Source organism: Otolemur garnettii, unplaced genomic scaffold (assembly GCF_000181295.1).
Source record: "Otolemur garnettii isolate 467f Iridium unplaced genomic scaffold, OtoGar3 scaffold00024, whole genome shotgun sequence".
In the NCBI taxonomy this organism is placed as follows: Eukaryota; Metazoa; Chordata; class Mammalia; order Primates; family Galagidae; genus Otolemur; species Otolemur garnettii.
The window spans coordinates 19,861,176-19,876,219 of record NW_003852419.1 but is presented as its reverse complement, the minus strand read 5'-3'; the positions used below and the strand labels follow the sequence as shown (position 1 = coordinate 19,876,219).

The 15,044-nt window shown below is 35.9% G+C and overlaps 1 protein-coding gene across 3 annotated transcripts in view; it reads right to left on the bottom strand.

Moving 5' to 3' along the window:
- The window catches only part of EHBP1 (EH domain binding protein 1), a 381,725-nt gene that overhangs the window by 203,324 nt on the left and 163,357 nt on the right, over nt 1-15,044 (bottom strand). The gene's annotated exons all lie outside the window — the stretch shown is intronic.

The window sequence follows — 15,044 nt, the reverse complement described above, 5'->3', positions numbered from 1 at the left end:
ATTTACAATAATAACAACTATGTTAAAAACCAGAAACAAAGATAATAAACAACCCAAGAGGTTGACACTAACTTTAAGCCACCACAGTTTATATTACAAAATAGAATTGTGCTTTAAACACATATGTTAAAAAAAAGAATTTAAAAATCCTCTGATCTTGCAGAAAATATTTATCATGTGTCTTATAATATTCTGAATTTAAACTAATGGTTTTAAGAATATAATTGCATGAATTATGTGTATAATAAGCATTCGTTCATGTTCTAGAATTTTTTAAATCAGCACTAAGACAAGGAAAGTAGAAAAGCTACTATTTTCTACTACTGTTTTCTATGGAATCTGTTGTTTGGAGGCCACTCTAAGCATTCACTTTAGAAAATTGTATACTTTAGCCAAGAAAAGACAAAACAAAAAAGACAAACACAGAGAAAAAGAATTAGGATAGAATTCATTCTGTGCATAAATAGAATTTTTTTGCATGACTCATATATATTTTGTATAATATGTGAAATTATCATTCACTGAGTGAAAATCTGACAGCTTGAAACAAATTAATAAAAGTCTACTAGGGTAATAAGTAAATCTTTGATGTTTCCAATATTACAACAAAGGAATATCTTAGGTGTAAGGATAAACTAAATCTATCTAGATCATTCAGTGGAAAAGAAAAAAAAAAGGCTGGAAGTAGATAACAGCTGTGAATCTGCATTAAGTACCATTTTTAAGCATTGTAAATCTAAATTTTATTTAAACTAAATAATAGAATTTATGTTTGTAATATGGTTGCCTTCATCTATACACCTATTAAATAATTTTTTGTGTGTTTTAAGACAGAGGCTCACTCTGTTGCCCTGGGTAGAGTGCTATGGCATCAGATCATCACAGATCACAGCAACCTCAAACCCTTGGGCTTGAGCAGTCCTTTTGCCTCACATTTTCAAGTAGTGAGGACTACAGGTGCCCACTACTATACTCGGCTATGCTACTTTTTCTATTTTTAGTAGAGACTTGGTCTTGCTCTTGCTCAGGCTGGTCTCGAACTCCTGAGCTCAGGCAGTACACCTGCCTCCATCTCCCAGAGTGCTAGGATTACAGGTGTGGGACACTGTACCCAGCCTGTAAAAATATTTATTACTTAGCCTATACTAAATCCTACACTTGGTATACAAAGATGAAAAAAGAGTATTTTCCATGCATAACTTACATGCTATAAACTTAACATTGAAATCGGCTTAACAAATGCTTACTAGGCATATCTTGTTATACTATACTATAAATATATTGCATGTTGGACAAATTGAAGGTCTGTGGTGATTCTGCATTGAGCAAAACTATCAGCACTATTTTTCCAACACTATGAGCTCACTTCATATCTCTGTCACATTTTGTAATTCTTACAATATTTCAAATTGCATTATTATTATTACATCTGTTATGGTGATCTCTATTCTATTCAGAGACCTTTAATGTTACCATCATAAATATTTTGTTGGTTTTTTTATCTCTTTTTTGAGACAGAGCCTCAAGTTGTCCCCCTGGGGAGAGTACCGTGGCATCACAGCTCACAACAACCTCCAACTCCTGGGCTCAAGTGAATCTCCTGCCTCTGCCTCCCAAGTAGCTGGGACTACAGGCACCCGCCACAATGCCTGGGTATTTTTTTTGGTTGCAGCCATCATTGTTGTTTGGGATTCAAACTCGCCACCTTCGGTGTATGTGGCTGGTGCCTTAGCCACTTGAGCCACAGGTGCCGAGCCCATCATAAATATTTTGGAGTGCCACAATCATCTCCATTTAAGATAGAGAATTTTGTAATAATAAATGTGTACATTCTAACCACATCACCTACCAGCTATCTTCTTACCTCTCTCCCTCTTCTCAGGTGTCCTTATTCTGTCAGACACGACAATGCTGAAATTAGGCCAATAAGTGAACCTACAGTGGACTCTAAGCAAAAGACAAAGTCCCACATCTCTCACGTAAAAAGAAAAATTACAAATGATTAAGCTTAGTGAGGAAGACATGTCAAAAGCTGAGATAGGCTGATAGCTTAGGCTGGTTGTCCCACATAGTTAGCTAAGTTGTGAATGCAAAGGAGAGTTCTTGAAGGAAACTGAAAATGCTCCTCCAGTGAACACATGAATGATAAGAAACAGCCTTAGGCAGCGCCTGTGGCTCAAGGAGTAGGGCACTGGCTCCTTACACCGGAGGTGGAGGGTTCAAACCCAGGCAGCCTGGCCCAAAACAAACAAACAAAAAAGTGTTGCCTAAAGAAACAGCCTTGTTGTTGATGTGCAAGAAGTTTTAGGGGACTGGACAGAAGATCAAACCACCCACAACATCCCCTTAAGCCAAAGCCTAATCTCTATGAAGACTGAGAGAAAGTCTGAAGCTAGCAGAGATTGGTTCATGAAGTTTAAGGAAACAAGCCATCTTCATACTATAAAAGTGAAAGGTGAAGTAGCAAGTGCTGATGTAGAAGAGACAGTAAGCAATCTAGAAGATATAGCTTCAGATCATTGATGAAGGTGTCTGTCCTAAATAAACAGACTTTTCTGTATAGACGAAATAGCCCTCTATTGGAAGAAGATGCCATCTGGGACTTTCATAGCTAGAGAGGAGTCACTGCCTGACTTCAAAGCTTCAAAGGACAGGCAGATTCTTGTTAGGGGCTGGTTAACTTTAACTTGAAGCCAATATTCATTTACTGTTCTGAAAATCCTAAGGCCTTTCAGAATGATGTTAAATCTACTCAGCCTGTTCTCTACAGATGCAACAAAAAGCCTGGATGACAGCACATGTTTACAGTATGGTTTATTGAATATTTTAAGCCTATTGTTGAGAGCTACTGTTCAGAAAAAAAGATTCCATTCAAAATGTTTCTGCTGGCTTGGTGCCTCTAGTCAAGCGGCTAAGGCAACAGCCACATACACCAGAGCTGGCGGGTTCGAATCTAGCCCAGGCCTGCCAAACAATAATGACAACTACAACCAAAAAATAGCCAGGCATTATGGCAGGTGCTCTAGTCCCAGCTACTTGGGAGGCTGAGGCAAGAGAATTGCTTAAGCCCAGGAGTTGGAAGTTGCTGTGAGCTGTGATGTCATGTCATTCTACCAAGGGCGACAGCTTAAGGCTCTGTCTCAAAAAAAAAAAAAAAGTTACTGCTCATTGATAATATACCTGATCCCACAAGAGCTCTGGTGGTGGTGGTGGTGGTGGGGGTTGTACAGGGAAGTAGTGTTATTTCTGCAGCTCATGGATCAAGGAGTAATTTTCACCTTGAAACCTTAGTATTTCAGAAAGACATTTTTTGAAAGATATAGTTACCACAGATAGTGACTCCTCTGATGGATCTGGGCAGAGTAAATTAAAAACCTTCTGGAAAGGATTCACTATTCTAGACACCATTAAGAACCTTTGTAATTTGTGGGGTGGGGTCAAAATATCAACATTCATAGGCATTCGGAAGATGTTGACTCGGACCCTCAAGGCTGAGTTTTCCTAGCACTCTGGGAGGCTAAAGTGGGAGGATCGCTTAAGGCCAGGAGTTTGAGAGCAGTTTGAGCAAGAGCAAGACCTCATCTCTGCATACAATACAGAAAAATTATCTAGGTGTCATGGAAGGAACCTATAGTTCCAGCTTCTTGGGAGGCTGAGGCAAGAGATCATGTGAGCTCCAGAGTGTGAGATTGCAGGGAGCTATGATGATGCTATAGCACTCTAGCCTGTTACACAGAATAAGACCCTGCCTCAAAAAACAAAAACAACAACAACAACAACAAAAAAAAGACAAAAAGAAGAGGAAATAGGTGGCATGCCTTGAGGACAAAAGAGAACATAACATACTTGAGGAAAGAAAGTTGTTTGAGGTTTAAGATGCCAGGGATGGGAAGTGGAATAAGATAAGGCCAGGAAATGCCCATAATGGCTATTGTGACCAAACTAAAGAATGTGAACTTTACTCTGAGACCTATGGGAATCCACTGAAAGATCAAATGTATATTTAAAAAACATAACTCCAGCAGCAATATAGTGGCAGCATTTGATAAAAATATGATATGAAGCAAGACAAATATCACTACTCCCTGAGAGAAGGCAGCTGATATATATTTGTTAATTAAAGAATAAATTAAGAAATTTGATGGTTATTATGACACAAGGGATAGGGAAAGGAATCTAGGATAAGTGCTATGTTTGTGTCTTTGGTGACAATATGGACAGTAATGCTAGTAGGCTAGTACTGCAATGAAGGATATTCAGTTTGGAATAGACTGTGGCGTGTTCCATCCAAATAGTTCAATTGACTATGTGGGTCTGTGGCCTAGAATACGTAATTTTATGTTATGTTTCTCATAAAAAAGTACTTCTCTGTTTCTCCCAAATTTTCTACAATCAATGTTTTCTTTTATAATCAGAAAAGGTAAACTTTAAGGATTTATAACAAAAATTTATTTCTAGAATTTTTTTCAAAAGTAAGCTTTCCCCAGTAATATACTACTCTGACCAAAAGAATTTCCCAACCCAATATATTTATATAATATTTTACTACTTGATAAAGCCTTGTTTCATAGAAAATTTACACATTTGGAAATGGTAATAATGATGTTTTAGTGCAAATCAAATTTCTAACCCACTACTCAAATTAAGCAATACACTTGTAGTGAAGACCATTTATTAAAAGTGTGTCATTATGGACTTGGCTTCACATTGGTGAGAAGAAGAAGAGAAACTAAATTTAGGGCAGGGAATCGAAGCAAAGGGTCAAGTAATTTGAGACTTTTCTTTACTGTCAAGAAGCCAAAAGAAGATAGAAATTGACCACTAGAGATTATCACATTGAATAAGAAAAGGGGTGGGGATAGTGGCATAAAGAGTAGCTGGCTTGTTCCTTTTAAGGAAGTCTATAGTTGAGTTATATGAAAGAAATAGACTTCCTAGAGCTAGAACATATCTGCAAATCTTATGGCATCCTCATTCTTCTTCAAAAAAAAACAAGATTCTTTCTATAGAAAGAATATATATAGAAACAGGTCTTTCTATATATATTATACAAAAATAGTAACAAACTTGCAGCACAGACCAAGGTCACAAATATGCATTTTTCTCACAGGCTTATGCCCATAAATGTCTGATTTATGGATACATCTAACAGGTTTAAAATGTGAGTTTTAATCTTGTAGCAGATCACAATTGGGAAGGGATGAGGCAGGAAAAGTAGACACTGGGTATTCGTTTTCCCTCTATCTTTACTCTCTCTCTCCAACTGTTCCTTCCAAATGGCTTACCAAAGTGATTAAGTTGCTTTCAAATTAAAAACCTAAAGTCCTTTAACTACCAGTTGGCCAGTCTCTCTTGACCTTACACAAGAAAACACAGTAATCTATAATTTCTCACCTACCTTCAACTCACTACAACCTGTTTTTATCCTCATGCTTATCTATTCCTTTTAGTAATTGCACATTCATTGAAATAACTCTGAGATCACCAATGTATATTCTGATTGGTAAATATACTGGATACTTTTTAGATCTTATCATATTTGACTTCTGTGGGAATAAACATAACTAATCATACCCTCCTTGAAATTCCTTCTGGAAGACACTATTATCTCCTGTTCTCCTCTCATCTCTTTGATAGCTCTGCTGTGATCTGTTTCTCAATAACCACTCTCCCCTCTGCCTAGGATCCTATCATAGGTCCCATTTTCCCCCTCTAAATCTCTCTTCCTGGAAGAATTCATCTATTCTCTTGGCTTAAACACACATATACATGAAGATAATTCTCAAATATATCCTGAGTGCTAGACTTGAATTTCTACCTGCCTAGTGATTGCTTCTACCTTAAAGACCCTAGATATTCCCCTCACACACTCAACATATAAAAAACGAAATTCAACAGTTGAGTATCTATGTTATGTTCATTTTATAAATCTAGCAATTTTTACTTTTTTTATTGAGACAGAGTCTTACTTTGTCACTCTTGGTAGAGTACCATGGTGTCACAGCTCACAGCAACTTCAAACTCTTGGACTTAAGTGATGCTCTTGCCTCAGCCTCCCAAGTAGCTGGGACTACATATGCCTGCCACAATGCCCAGCTATTTTTAGAAATGAGGTCTCGCTCTAGCTCAGGCTTGTCTCGAACTCGTGAGCTCAAGAAATCTACCTGTCTTGGCTTCCCAGAGAGCTAGGATTACAGGCATGAGCCACTGCACCCAGCCTACTCCAGCAGTTTTTAGCACATATCTGGTACTTAATGTATGTTGTTGAATGAATGAATTTAAATAATAATTTGTTGTTTTAAACCACCAAATTTGGGGTGGTGCTTATAACACTAGAGATAAATGAAACATTATAGATAGATAAATGCAAATGAGCTGGGTAGTTCATTGCTTTTGGATGGCAGTTGGGACTGAAGTCATCTGAAAGTCTGACAGAATTAAATGTCCAAAATGGCTTTTTCATTCTCATGTTTGGTATTTCAGCTGGAAAGGCTAAAATGACTAGGGAATGGCCAGGCACCCCTCTCTCCCCAAGTGACCGGTCCACATGGCCAGTTTGGGATTCTTCTCAGCATAGCAACCTAGGGTAGATGGACTTTTTACATGGTAGGTGGTCTTCCCTGGAGTATGCATTATAGGAGGTCAAAGCAGAGAGCTTTAGAAGTTACACAGTCACTTCTACTGCCTTTCATTAAGTGATTTACACAGGCAGCTCAGATGCAAGGGAAGAGGACTACAAATGAGCACAAATAGTAGGAGGCACAGTTCATTTGGGGACAGTCTTTGGAAATTAGCCAATAACACACAGTAGATAGATAAATGAGAAAGTAGAATTCTTTCATTTCCTTACTAACCTATTTACTATAATTTTTACATGTTATCTTTCAGTATTATGTATGCATGTAAAAGGCTTATACCTTAAAATCTTAAATTGTACAATTCAACAAATTTTGACAAATGTATACATGCATGTGACCCAAGATACAAAGCATCTGCATCATCTTCTCTCTTGCCTCTTTCTGTCAATCCCCAGTCTCACAGGCTATTATTTTAATGTTTTTCACATAAGATTAGTTTTGTCTTTTCTAAAACATCACATAAATGAAATCATATAGTATGTATCTTTTCTGCATCATTTTGAGATACATCTATATGGTAGTATTTATTTGTCTACATAGTCCGTTTTGATTGCTGAAGAGTATTCCATCCATGAACATACTAGAGTTTGTCTAGCCATTCTCCTGTTGAAATATACCTGACATGTTTCCTATTTGGAGCTAATATGAATAAAACTGCTATGAACATCTTTGTAGAAGTCTTTTTGTAAATACTAAGGAGTGAAATTGCTGTGTTAGAGGGTAAGTAAGAAATGTTACTTGGTTATGTTTGGTGTTATAAGAAATTCCCTCAGTGATTGTACCATTATACACTCTACCAATAAGAGATGTTAAGTTTCAGGTGGTCCATGGTTCTTGCCAACATTTTGGATTGTCAGTCTTTAAAATTTTAACCATTCTAGTGAGTATGGAGTTGTCTCTCATTGTTATTTTAATTTACATACCCCTGATGACAATTGATATCTTTTTGATGTGCTTATTAGCCAGTGATTTACCTTTATGAAGCACACGTTCAAACATTTGCCCATTTAAACAACATGAGGCTGTCTTTTTATTATTGAGTTGTAGGACATTTTAAAAATCTACTCTGGAAACAAAACCAGTGTCAGACATATACTTTGTGACTATTTTCTTTTGATCTATGACTAGCTTAGTCATTTTCTTAGTAATCTATTTTGATGAACATGTGTTTTTGCAAGGGTTTTTTTGGCCGGGGCTGGGTTTGAACCTGCCACCTCCAGCATATGGGGCTGGTGCCCTACTCCCTTGAGCCACAGGCACTGCCCTGAACATATGTTTTTAATTTTGATGATGTTTAATTTATCAAATTTTTCTTTCATGCTTATTACTCTCTGTGTCCTACGTAAGAACCCTCTTGTCTATTGTTAGGTTGCGAACATATTATCTTGTGTTTTTCTTCTTTTTTTTTGGAGACAGAGTTTCACTATGTCACCCTCAGTAAAGTGCTTATGGTGTCTCAGCTCACAGCAACCTCAAAGTCTTGGGTTTAATCAATTCTCTTGCCTCCATCTCCCAAGTATCTAGGACTAAGGCACTTGTCACAACACCCAGCTATTTTTTGGTTGCAGTTGTCATTGTTGGTTCAAACCTGCCAACCTCAGGGCATGTGGCCAGCCCCATAACCACTGTGCTATGGGCGCCAAGCCCATCCTGTGTTTTTATATTTTTCAGAATCTTTACAGTTTTAGCTTTCTTATTTAGGTCTATGGGCTATCCAGATTTAATGTCTGTGTATGGTGAGAGATGAGGGTTGAGGTTCATGTTTTTCCATATGGACATCCAGTTGTTCTAGCATCATTTATTTAAAAGTATTTCTTTTCCTTACTGAATCACACTGGCAACTTTGTTGAAAATTAATCAACCAAATAAATTGTATTGTATTTCAGGACTTTGTTTTGTTCTGTTGGTTTATTTTTGTCTTTCCCATACCAGTATAAAACTATCTTATTATAACTTTTTATAGTAAATCTTGATATCAAGTAGTACATGTAGTAGCATTATAATTCTTCTCTTTTTCAAGATTCTTTTGGCTACTTTGTATCCCCAAATATATTTTAACATCATCATCTCAATTTTTATTTTTTTAAAAAAGGCTAACTCAAAATAAGTTGATTAATAGACTATTTGGGGGAGAAGTGATATCTTAACAATATTGAATCCTTTAAACTATGAATAAAAAAATCTATCCATTTATTATGATCTTCTTTAATTACTTTTGGTAACATATTTCACTTTTCTAAGTGAAACATCTTTTATTAAATTATTTCCAAGTAGTCTTCTATCATAAGTGAAACTATTTTGTTGATTTTATTTTCCAAATTTTTTTGTTCATATGTAAAAAATATAGATTTCTTTATATTGATAGCATATGAGGTCTGACAATTAAGTTTACAAACTCATCCAGGAAAAGGTGCTACATAATTCATTGCTGAATAGTACTATGGTCACTAGATGGGCAAGGGAAGTATTCTGAAGGTGACTACAGTGATATTCAGCAATGGAGGTACGTAGCACTTTTTCTAGGATGAATTCATAAATTTAATTGTCCAATCCTGTACCCTGAAACTCTGTTTCAGCCTGAAGTACAATGTTAAAGACTAGTGGTGAGAACAAACATCCCTACCTTGTACTCAGTCTTACAGGGAAAGTGTTCCATGTTTTGCCATTAAGGACATTGTTAGATATAGCTTTTCATAGATGCCCATCATCGCAAGAAAGAAATCCTCTTTTGTTAAAATTTAGCTGAAAACCTTGGTACTAAATTTTTTCAAATGCTCCTTTTTCCATCTGTTGAGATGCTTACATGACTTTTTCCCTTTATTTTATGAATATGATTAAACTAACCTTGAATTTGTAGGATAAATCCTCAGAGAACACATTTTGGTACTTAGAATATCAATTGTCTCATCTCCTAAATACTGGAAAGCTTCTAACTTCTACAGAGCTCTCATTTCTATCCCAGCCCTGTCAGATGGGTTCTGAATATCATTAGAATTCTCCCACAGCCCTGGGGGTGGCGGAAGCTAGATAACATTCAACTGTCCTGAGTAAAAATAAAGCCAATTAGGATTTAAGAGTGACACAGAAAGTAGGATAAATTTGTAGTCTGTGTCTTCTGCTACTTCCACTATTCTCCAAGTTGATACACATTTGAGTTCTAAACACTGTGAAAAATATTCTTGATGTCTTTAGTCTTTCATCCTAAGTTCCCTAAAACTCCTTTAAAAAGGAGAAAGCTGTGGTATCTTACAAACGCTCTCATTCCAGGTGTCAGAATTGCCCTATCTTTCTGCTTTTCCCCTACTTCCCAACCTTAACAACTAAATAACAGATGCAGTTTTCCAGAAATTTTCACCCTTCAAAACAGGTGGCCATTTTAATTTCTTTACTGAGTCCACAACAGTCCTATGATTTTGTTCATGAGCATCCTAGGTATTAGAGAGTAGGTGCTGAGGTCAAAACCAGAAGTGCAAATTAATGGTTCTATGGTCTGATCATAGCCCCATGTTTATTTTAAGGAATCTCTAAGAATGGAAGACATACTTATCCCCATATACTGTCCTAGCAAATATGACATTTAATCTCAGTGGGCTGAGTCATAGCACCATCAACTCTAGCTCTTCAAATCTGTAACTGGTATCTCCTTTACTACCATCTGTGCTGTTAGATTTTCTCCTGAAGGTAGCCAATATGTCACTCTCTCTTCTTTCTCCTGAATTAACTTTATCAACTATAGAAAAAAGATTAGATAAAGTAAATCTAAAGTTAATCTAACAAACACCAAGCAACACTGCTTATGGGGAAAAAATGATACCTAATGTTAAATTACATGTGGATGGGAGAACTCTGAATTAACTATAAACCTTGTACAAGGCCATAGCTTTGAGGTTCCCTGAATACGGAAATTCTTGTAACTATGCATGTCCCTCACAGAAACCTTGGAAGGTACACCCATGAAAATGTTACATAAGATATCAGCATTTGTGCTGCATAATGATTTTAAGCCAAGGCAATCCCTTCTCTTAACTATGTAGATTTTGTTTCTTTCTACCTAGGTTGTCATTGGAGATAGGGGACAAAGAATAGCACCGAGATTTCTGTGAGGACCACAGTGAAAAAGTAATGTCCTATTGGCATGCTGTGTTTCCTGTCCAATACACTTCTAATGCTAAGTTTGTCCTATTCAGGACATATGAACCTGAATGTCTGGCTGAACCTAGTAGATAGAACTCATAGTGACCTTTACAACAAGCATAACATAAGGTCTGAGTTCTTCCAACAATGCTTGCTGTAAACTACTTCAACTGAACCTGATTTTCTACAGGGTATTCAATAGGACCTTGTCATTTATGCAGAAGTTGGATTTTTTTTCTTCCTGGTGGCATGTATTCAGAAATTCAATATGAATTCCAAAGATGGGCATATCACCACATATTGCTTTAAGCATTTTGAAGTTACCATAGATGGAGGCAGTGATTGTTTTACAAACAAACGGTTTCACAATTTCTACTACTGGCTGCAGTAAACATTGGATTAAAAGGTTTTATTTCTCGGGCAGTGCCTATGGCTCAGCGGGTAAAGCGTCAGCTCCATATACGGAGGGTGGCAGGTTCAAACCTGGCCCCAGCCAAACTGCAACAAAAAATAGCCAGGCGTTGTGGTGGATGCCTGAGGTCCCAGCTACTTGGGAGGTTGAGGCAAGAGAATCGCCTGGGCCCAGGAGTTGGAGGTTGCTATGAGCTGTGACACCATAGCACTCTACCAAGAGCGATGAAATAAGATACTGTCTCTAAAAAATAAATAAATAAATGAAAAATAATTTAAAAAAAGGTTTTATTACTCCAAGGTCCATCATTACTAACAGACATTTATCCAAAATTCTCCTGCCCATTCACTGGCGCTGCACCTCTATAGAAGTATCTATATACATGCAGCATCAATAAAAGGCTCCTGTCTAAGATACAGTCCCAAGATATGTTTCTTGTTAGTGGGGGAGTCTATCTCAGACAGAATAGTACTTGATCAGTCCAAGTACAGAAATCATGAATTTACTCTAACTTCCTAGCAAAGACAATGAATTGTGAAAAATATATTTCATTAATTTCTGTTGATTTAACAGCAACTGTCCTTATGAAATCACTAACTAAATGAATAACTTCAAGGTATCAACCTAAAAAGTACACGAGATTAATTGTTAACAATCTGTTTCCCTCAAGAAGTTTTAAGCTCAGTTAGGGAAATAATATACCCAAGATAATTTTTACCAGTATAATGGAACTGCATCTTATGTATTTACATTGTGACATAATGATATAATAGGGACAATTTAAAATGATTCCTTCCTCTACAAAAAATTATGTCAATAACAAATTCAAAGTTGGCAGAATGAGTGACTATAAACTATTTTTAAGTTATTGCCACTTCTGTTGGTAAATAAAAATACCCATCATACTTTATTTGCACAATGCTTATAAAATACGTGCAATTTATTTAATCTTGAGTTATTATCTTAACATTAATGTTGTTAAATTTCAATATATTTATTATCCTAAAACTACTTTACTCAAACATTTTTAAAGTGGTAGTGCTGTTGCTAAAAAAATATTTCTGAAAGTTAATATCTTTGGAATGAAATTTACATGTGCTAAAAAATGCAACTAAGGGAGCCAAACAACTGCCATAATATGCTGTACCATTAATTTAGGTTACCACACTCTGCAACTATAATAGAAAATGCTGAGAAAAACTATAACTTCAAAACAAAAATATGCTAGAATGATTGTGGATTTATTGACTTAAAACATAAATCTAGTCACCCACTGTCCTCACCTATCCCTGCTTCCTCAGCATACACGTTTCCCACTCATTATTTTTGGAAAAGTTGTCTTGAGTTATTGACCTTTGAATTATGTATGTTCTCCAGAACATATTCCTTCCATAAAGTGAGACCACCCTATCCTATATGAGTTAGTATATAGCTGTATGTAATAAGATAAACCAGAAAGAATGAAGCCTCATTTATTCACTATGACCTTTCATTTAACATATATTAAATTCACAATATATTCTAGCTAACATGCTAGAAACTAGCATGAAAAAATGATAACAGTCTCATCTCAAGGGAATTTTATAAAATAGAAAAAATACATAAATAATTAATAACACAAAATAGTAACACTCCAAAGAAGTCTGAGTCATCACAAGTTACATCAAAATAATTTGCTCAATTAAGGTCAGAGAATTTTTATTGCTCCTGCAGGAATTTTAGAAAATAAGGTGTATGTGTGTGCTTAAGGGTTTATCTATAAAATCTAATTACAACAGAACTTCCATGGTTGACCACCTCCTTAAGTTGACCTAATTTTCATCTATCAGACCATATGTCACACGTATTGGTACAGACCTCCTCTGTATGTCGATCAATTTGTTAAAGTTTCTTGGGTGGTCAACTTACAGAGGTTCTACTATTTTACTGAATGCATTCACTACGTCTATATTTTGCTCACAAAATCATAGCTTTTCTTTTCAATACCAGTGCAGAATTTGTAACATATTATTATCATCATCTTTTCTTCTATCACTGATCAAAACAGCATAATACTGCTCAAAACATCTATGAACATGTCAGGTTTTAAAAATTCCTACTTAGAGAACTAGTGTCTAATTGAGATTTAGTTTTAACAAGAAGTCACCTACAGAGAACTACCATATTCTCCAATCAAAAGATCAAGTTAATATGCAACTGGAGTATAAAAACCTATGCTGTAGAAAATGCCCACATTTGTATATGGTACAGTAGTATATTATAAAGCAGCAGTCCCCAACCTTTTTGGTATCAGGAACCAGTTTTGTGAAGGACAATTTTTCCACAGAGAGAAGGTGGAGGGAACAGTATTAGGAGGTAGAGCTCAGGCAGTGAAGCCTGAACAACAAATCACTGTAAATACAAATGAATCTTTGCCTGACGCTATTCACTTCCTCCTGAGCCACTAGGTTCCAAAAAATCCACAAACCAAGAACATAGTCATAAAGGATAGGAGTGGTCAAGCTTCAGAAGGAGTGGGCATGAAAGGTTTCTTAGATAGAGTATGTGACAACAGAAGTAAATCTTGAAGGATAGGTACGCCATGTTTTAAATGTTAATATCCTCCAAATTTCATATGTAGGAATGTAATCCCCAAAGTAATAGTATTAAGATTGGAGCCCTGGGAAGATGGTTAGTTCATGAGATGAACTCTCTCACAGATGAGATTACTGCCCTTATAAAAGGACTTGAGAGAGCAAGTTCGTCCTTTCTCTTTGCATTCCACAATATGAAGACACCTAGAAGGCATCATGTGCGAGTATAAGGCTTTTACCAGACACCACACCTGCTGCGTCCTTGATCTTAGGTTTCCCAGCTCTCATAAATGTGTGCAATAAATTTCTATTGTTTATAAATTACTCAGTCTAAGATATTTTTTTATAGCAGCCTGAGCAAACTTAGACAAGGTATTACAGAAGGTGATTAGTGGTGATTAGGGAAAGGAAACCCACTTATTTTTCTGGAAACACTCCAGTTGGCCAAATAATCAAAACTGAAAAATTTGAAAAAAAACTTAAAGATGGCAAAGACATGGCACTAAAAACACTGCTATATAATTACTGCTGATATCATTGAAATATAATACAAATGTTGGCATTTATTATTGAAAAACACAATAAAATATTGTTAAAACAAATATAATAATAGACAAAGGAGGTTGGAGGGAAGGGTTTAAACAAAGAAAAGAATCATATTGTAGCTCTCATCTTACAAGAGGAGAGGCAACAAATTCTGGTTTTATTTAACATAGGTAGAAAAATACAGGTGCATTCATTAATCTGTCTTAGTTATTTCTTATATAGAACACTATTCTAATGTGAAAATAAGATAAATACCTTCAAATTACTTTTTAAAAATATTACATAATGAAAATTAGGGAATGGAAAAATATAAAGGATGGACAGGAAAAAATGAGGAAAGCCCCAAAATAAAAGTATAAACTAATATAAGTATTGGTAAGTATCTCAGGTATCAAGAAATATAACTACTAAAGGGAAAATATTATAAAATTAAATCAACTAAGTGCTATTTATAAGATAAGTATGTAAAGTAACACAGGTTAAAAATAAAGTGATAGATATGTTAAGAAAATACAAATTAAATAAAGCATACTTTACAAATAACATTAGGCAAAATTTCAAGGCAAGCAGAATCAAATGGGGCAAACTGATACAAATTCTAATGAAACTTTAAGAGAAACTTTTTAGACTAAATAATTTAGCATTAAAAATGTGTCTTTAGGCTCGGCGCCTATAGCTCAACTGGCTAAGGCGCCAGCCATGTACACCTAAGGTGGCAGGTTCGAATCCCCAGCCCGGACC